At 44.2% G+C, this 7754-nt stretch overlaps 1 long non-coding RNA gene across 1 annotated transcript; it reads right to left on the bottom strand.

The window, feature by feature from the left end:
• Positions 1–1345: 1345 nt before the first annotated feature.
• LOC134353211 (uncharacterized) lies at positions 1346–6242 on the bottom strand. The gene is made up of 4 exons (XR_010019563.1): positions 6127–6242; positions 5373–5480; positions 2769–2960; positions 1346–2612 (listed from the first exon to the last, which is right to left on the bottom strand). It is a non-coding gene; the product is annotated as an uncharacterized LOC134353211 (long non-coding RNA).
• Positions 6243–7754: the final 1512 nt, after the last annotated feature.

Genomic DNA, 7754 nt, shown 5'->3' on the forward strand with positions numbered 1-7754 from the left:
AGCTTTAAGTTCCTCGGCGTCCACATCCCTGAGGACCTCACGTGGTCTGTACACACCAGCTCTGTGGTGAAAAGGGCACAACAGCACCTCTTTCACCTCAGACAGTTGAGAAAGTTTGGTATGAGCCTCCAAATCCTAAGAACTTTCTAAAGGGGCACAATTGAGAGCAATCTGACTGGCTGCATCACTGCCTGGTATGGGAACTGTACCTCCCTTAATCACAGGATTCTGCAGAGAGTGGTACAGACAGCCCAGTGCATTTGTAGTTGTAAACTTCCCATGATTCAGGACGTTTACAGAGACAGTTGTGAAAAAAGGGGCCGAAGGATCTATGGGGACCTGAGTCACCCCAACCACAATCTATTCCAGCTGCTACCATCCGGGAAATGGTGCCACAGCATAAAGGCCAGGACCAACAGGCTCCGGGACAGCTTCTTCCACCAGGCCATCAGACTAATTAATTCACTTTGATTTGAGTGTATTTCTATGTTACATTAACTGTTCCAAGATTGCACATTGTACCTTTAGACCGAGATGTAATGTAAAGATTTTTATTCCTCATGTATGTGAAGGATGTAAGAAATAAAGTCAATTCAATTCAAGTCACAGTCCTTATTTGGGAGAGAGCAATGAAATAATACTCCCTTGGAGAAGAGCCAGTGGAAAGTTAACACAAACACAAGTTCCTCCAGCAGTGTGTATGGATAGCTTGGAAAGTTAACACATGCTAGGCTGGAGAAAAGGAAATCGAAACACAACCACTTGAACTGATAAGGAAAGGGAATTAGAATGAGAGAGTTTGGAGATACTCTGGAGGCTAACTGTCACAGGGAAGCTGTCATGTCAGAGTAGGGAGCAGAAGGATCAATTGTAAGGCCTATGGGAGATCCCCTATTTCAGTGTTATGAATTAGTTAGCCAGAGGTCCACATAGGTTAACTGTGAGCGATGGCATAGAAAGGAACAGCATTTTCATCCAGCACACATGACTGAACAATATTCAGGAGCAGGCCGAGACCATGGAATACGGCACTGGGAATCCACCTTGAAAGGGCTCAATTTATTGAAATACATGCCAATGCAACTTTTTTTCCACAATCCTCCCAGTCTCCAGGAGCAACTGTCACCTCTGGCCTCAAACCTGGATCTCTTCTCCCTTTCTTCTGCTACTAATAATTCTCAACTTAATCCCAAATTATCCCAGTACATCATGGGTAAATCTCTCCCAACCATTGGGCACATCTACATGAAATGCTGTCGTAGGAAAGCATCACCCACCATCAGATGTCCCCACCACCCAGGTATTGTTCTCTTCTCACTGCTGCCATCAGGACTCGAATCGTTCAAATGGTTTAATTTAAGATCAGATTATGTATACAGTATACAACCTGAAATTCTTACTCTCCACAGTCATCCACGAAACAAGAAACCCCATAGATCAGCAATCCCCAACCACCGGGCCGCAAAGCATGTGCTACCGGGCCGCAAGGAAACAATATGATTTAGCGATATGAGTCAGCTGCACCTTTCCTCATTCCCTGTCACACACTGTTGAGCTTGACCGCACGTGAGGTCATTACCCGCACGTCATCCATGTCAGCGCGGGAAGGAGATCAACTCCTCGAGCTTGCAAATGATGACGGGCTGAAAAGTATGTTTGACATAACATCTCTGCCGGCATTCTGGATCAAAGTCAAGGCTAAATATCCTGACATAGCCACGAAAGCACTGAAAATGTTGCTTCCATTTCCAACATATCTCTGCAATGAATGCAACGAAAACTAAATTGCGGAATAGACTGGACACAAGGAACCCCGTTCGAGTATCGCTGTCTCCCATCACCCCTCGATAGGACTGTTTCATTGCAGGGAAACAAGCACCAGGCTCCCACTGATTCAGCGTTATTGGTGTGTTGCAATGATTTTATATGTTCATCCGGGGAAAATATGTGCTGTGCGTTTAATATCCAAATGTTACTTAAAATGTTATGATGCTATTGACTTATAAGTGACTTATATAACCATATAACAATTAGAGCACGGAAACAGGCCATCTCTGCCCTGCTAGTCCATGCCGAACGCTACTCTCACCTAGTCCCACCGACCTGCACTCAGCCCACAACCCTCCATTACTTTCCTGTCCATATACCTATCCAATTTTTCTTTAAATAGTAATATTGAACCTGCCTCTACCACTTCTACTGGAAGTTCGTTCAACACTTACTTCAAGCTCCCCTGTCCTCCCCTGATAATTGAATTATCACTATATTCAAGCGAGGAAGATATGCAGTGTGTTTAATATTAAATTCATTAGATAAACCCTTTTAGAAACAAAATTGAGAGTATTAGCCATTTATCACCGATATTCCGGTCATAATTAACACCCCCACCCCCCGAACAGAATCGCCAAAAGTGATTTGTGGGGAAAAAAAAATCGGCATGTTCACGCATGCGTGATGGAGATGTGTTCTGCTGGCCTTCTGCAGGTGGTAGTGTGTCTGTCCTTCCAGCTGATCCTCAAAATCATTTGTAATCAATATCGCAAATGACCTGACTTGGACCAACCAAGCAGAGGGAAATTTCATGGTGGTCTTCATGGTCAGCAGCCCAGGATCTGTAAGATATACCCAAAAGTATTCAGGAAGGAAAATCTTTGTTATCCTGTGTAATCTTAACAATATGCGCAGTTATTGTTCACTATAACACACCCCAGGGCAGGTGTTATCATTAAAATGCACTGTACTGAGTTTTCTCTATAAAATATACGTACCTGCTGTTTCAAGAACTGTCTCTACTGTATAGTAGTCTCCTTTATCCTAAAGAGTAGACTGCAATCTTTGTGCTCTGGATATCCATACTACCTCAGAGTTCCAGAGCAGTTAATTAGGTGTCAGTTCCTGTTCTGGAGGGCTTGAGTTCTGACTGGATAGACTGGGGCAGCTTTTCCCTGGAGCATATAAGGCTGAAGGGTGATGTTACAGAGATATGTTAAATCATCATGACCATAGAGAAGGTGAATAGTCAGTCTTTTTCCCAGTGTAGAAGAGTCGACAAGTATTGGGTGTAGATTTAAAGGGAACCTAAAGGGCAACATTTTTCCCCACAGAGTATGAGAAACTCCGGTGCAGAAACACAAGAATGGTCAGGATAGCTTCTTCTCTCAAGCCATTAGAACTTAAGAACATAAGAAATAGGAGCAGGAGTAGGCCATCTGGACCATCGAGCCTGCCCCAACATTCAATAAGATCATGGCTGCTCTGTCCGTAAACTCAGCTCCATCTACCTGCCTTTTCCCATAACCCTTAATTCCCCTACTATGTAAAAACCTATCTAACAGTATCTTAAATATATTTAGTGAAGAAATCTCAACTGCTTCCCTGGGCAGAGAATTCCACAGATTCACCACTCTCTGGGAAAAACAGTTTCTTCTCATCTCCGTCCTGGGCAATGTTCCCTAGTTCTAGTCTCACCTACTAATGGAAACAACTTTCCTACTATCTTATCTATCCCTTTCAAAATTTTGTATGTTTCTATAAGTTCTCCTCTCATTCTTCTGAACTCCAGAGAGTATAGTCCCAGGCAACTCAGTCTCTCCTCATTGGTTAACCCCTTCTTCCCTGAGGTCAACCTGGTGAACCTCCTCTGCACTATCTCCAAAGCCAGTATATCCTTCCTCAAGTATGGAGATCAGAACTGCACACAGTACTCCAGGTGCGGTCTCACCAGTACCCTGTATAATTGGAGCATGCCGTCCCTGCTCTTGAATTCAATCCCTCTAGCAATGAAGGCCAACATTCCTTCATTGCCTTCTTAATAACCTGTTGTACCTGTAAGCTAACTTTTTGCGATTCATGAACAAGCACTCCCAAGTCCCTCTGCACAACAGCATGCTGCAGTCTTTCACCATTTAAATAATAATCTGCTCTTCTATTATTCCTTCCAAAGTGGATGATCTTGCATTTACCAATGTTGTATTCCATCTGCCAGACCTTGGCCCACTCACTTGACCTATCTATATCCCTCTGCAGACTCTCCACATCCTCTGTACAATTTGCTTTTCCACTCAGTTTCGTGTCATCAGCAAATTTTGTGACACTACACTCAGTCCCCTCTTCCAAATCATCAATGTAAATGGTAAACAGCTGCGGGCCCAGCACCGACCCCTGCGGCACCCCACTCACCACTGACTGCCAACCGGAGAAACACCCATTTGTACCAATTCTCTGCTTTCTATTGGTTAATCAATCCACTATCCATGCCAATACACTTCCCACAACTTCATGCATCCGTATCTTATTTATAAGTCTCTTGTGTGGCACCTTATCGAACACCTTCTGGAAATCCAAGTATACAACATCCACCTGCTCCCCCCTATCCGCTGCACTCATTATGTCCTCAAAGACATCAGGCTTCTGAACTCCCTGCCACATCACGGTCAAAGTGTCACCAGCTAATTTGTACCGTCCCCTACAATATTTAATTTATTCATTTTACTTTGTTTATTTATGCATAATTAATTTGTAGATTGTATTCTACTTGCCTAAGTTATTGTGTGTTATACTGTGCTATCCACCCCGGTCCAGACAAAACACTAGCAGATAGAAATGCAGCTACCTAATAAACACACCCCCACCCCAGGCACCCACCACTCTCTATGTAAAAACACTGGCCCCTCGTATCTCTTTTGAAATTACTCCCTCTCACTTTAAATGCATTCCTTCTAGTATTAGACATTTCAACTCTGGGAAAAAAATACTGTCTGTCCCTATTTATGCCTCGCTTAATCTTATAAACCCTACCAGATCTCCCTATCATTATAGAGAACACTGTTTCAACATTCAATCCAGCAAATGTCTGTTACCATTACCAGAGGAGTAAATTCAACTGGCATCTTATGGTTTTGCCTTTCTGGTCGCCAGAGGGCACTGTTCTCCTCAACAGCGACAGGGATCACTGAGGTGCAGTTTTAGGGTGGTGCAGCCTCCGAACCGCTAGGGGGTGGGATGAAGTAAGGTGCCGTTGCTTTGAGTCGTCCAGACCGCTAGGGGGCGCTTTAGCCATTGTCACATGACTGTGCCCGGTGATACACAGCGGCCGTTGAAGACGCGGCCCTTGTTAGCGAGTAAATTGTAAGTCTTTTGGAAGTCACTCCCTGAAATATAGGTGGGGCAACTTAATCCTGAACCCCATGGTTTCAGGTCGATAGTTGCTGGTGAAGAGCATCAGAGCTATCCATCCACAACCCACAACACAACCCCTGCCCCTCCCAAACCCCTTCCACTTGCCCAACCTATTCCCTGCCGCTCCACACTCCCTCCCCACTTCCACCCCTTCCTCCAGTCCCAGTGAGAATTAGAGCTTTTCCTCAGCTCACACTTTTTGACGTTGGAATGCGCAGACACACTTGGGAACGCCGTGAAAACTGGTTCCTTCAACAGCATATCTGTCATATCAGTGGAGTTTGAAGAGCTGACCCTCTGTTCTGTAGAATTTAGAATAAAAGAACATTAGATTAGATTATGAGGACACGCAGTGCTCCTTTATTGTCATTTAGTAATGCATGCATTAAGAAATGATACAATGTTCCTCCAGAATGATATCACAGAAACACAAGACAAACCAAGACTAAAAAAACTGACAAAAACCACATAATTATAACATATAGTTGCAACAGTGCAAAGCAATACTGTAATTTGATAAAGAACAGACCATGGGCACGGTAAAAAAAAGTCTCAAAGTCTCTCGAAAATCCCATCATCTCACACAGACGGTAGAAGGAAGAAAAATTCTCTTCCTGCTATGAACCTCCAGCGCCGTAAACTTGCCGATGCAGCACCCTGGAAGCACCCGACCACAGCCGACTCTTGAGTCCATCCGAAAACTTCAAGCCTCCGACCAGCCCTCTGACACCGAGCACCGAGCACCATCTCTGCCGAGTGATTCAACCTCGGCCCCGGCAACAGGCAATAGGCAAAGCCGAGGATTTGGGGAACATGACAGATAAAGATGAATAAAATCCCACTGCAAGCACATCACCCAAGAGCTATGTGTTGGAGGATGAAATACAACTGTATCTAAAATATTGTAGAACAAAGCTATGGGGAAAGGAAGAGTTAAAAAAAGATTACCATATCTACAGCACCTCAGAGAATGCACTAAGGAACTGGAGCTGCAGCACGACGACCTTTGGCTCATACATGAAACTGAGGAGATGACAGACAGAAGCTACAGGGCGGTACAAATCTCCAAACAGTAACCAGGATATCGGCCACAAATTGCAACGGGAGATAGAAAATGCATGTTAAAAGGGCAATGTTACAATAGTCATGGGGGATTTCAGTACACAGGTAGATTGGGAAAATTGGGTTGATGCTGATTTTGGATCCCAAGAGAGAGAACTAGTAGAATGCCTAACAGATAGGTTTTTAGAGCAGTTTGTGGTTAAGCCTAACAGGTACTCTGAAGTAGCTGTTGTGTAATTAGATTATTAGTTTAGATTATGAGGACGCGTAGTCCTCTTTTATTGTCATTTAGTAATGCATGCATTAAAAAATGATACAATATTCCTCCAGTGTGATATGACAGAAACACAGGACAGACCAAGACAGAAAAACTAACAAAAACCACATAATTATAACATATAGTTACAACAGTGCACCAATACCATAACTTGATGAAGAACAGTCCATGGCACAGTAAAAAAGTTCAAAGTCTCTCAAAAGTTCCACATCTCACAAAGTCCCAAGTCCCACAAGATGTGAAAGCACAGAGGAACATCTGGAGAAATTTCTGAAATGCAAGTTCGCTGCTGTTGTTACTGCACGATCGAGAATCTTCCGGAGGGAAGGCCTCAAAATCCCCGGCTTTGCCTGCTGTTGGCGACCGAGATTGAGGTCGAATCGTTCGGATAGAGACGGTGTTCGGTACTTGGTGTCAGAGAGCTGATCGGACGACTCAGAGTCGGACTGTGGTCGGGCATGGCAGGGAGAGTTTTTCTTTCTTCTCCCGTCTGCGTGAGATGTGGGACATTTGAGAGACTGAACTTTTTTACTGTGCTCATGGACTGTTCTTCATCAAGTTATGGTATTGTTGCACTGTTGTAACTATATGTTATAATTATGTGGTTTTGTTAGTTTCTTCAGTCTTGATCTGTCCTGTGTTTTGTGATATCACACTGGAGCAAATATTGTATCATTTCTTAATGCATGCGTTACTAAATGACAATAAAAGAGGACTGCGTGTCCTCATAATCTATAATCTATCTCACGCTGACGGGAGAAGGAAGAAAAATCTCCCTGCCATGCCCGACCACAGTCTGGCTCTGAGTCATCCGAAAACTTTGAGCTCTGATCAGCCCTCCGACACCGAGTACCGAGCACCATCTCTGCCAAGCGCTTCGACCCCAGCCTCAGTCGCCAGCAGCAGGCAAAGCCGGGGATTTTGGGGCCTTCCCTCTGGAGATTCTCCATCGCACAGTAGCAGCGACAGCGAACCAGGCATTTCAGAAATTTCTCCAGATGTTCCTCTGCTTCTCACGTCTGTCTCCATCAAATCAGAATTGTGCACGGCATCCTACTTACAAATACGATATCATTTCACCGGAGAGCTGGGCGCGCTGCGTCGCGCCGCCATCTTCTCCTCCTGTCTTGTTCGGATCGGATTTGAAATGAATCAGATTTGATTAGTGAGTTTAAGCTAAAGGAACCATTAGGAGTCAGAGATCATAATATGATCGAATTCACCCTGCAATCTCCAA

Source organism: Mobula hypostoma, chromosome 10, assembly GCF_963921235.1.
Source record: "Mobula hypostoma chromosome 10, sMobHyp1.1, whole genome shotgun sequence".
Lineage (NCBI taxonomy): Eukaryota > Metazoa > Chordata > Chondrichthyes > Myliobatiformes > Myliobatidae > Mobula > Mobula hypostoma.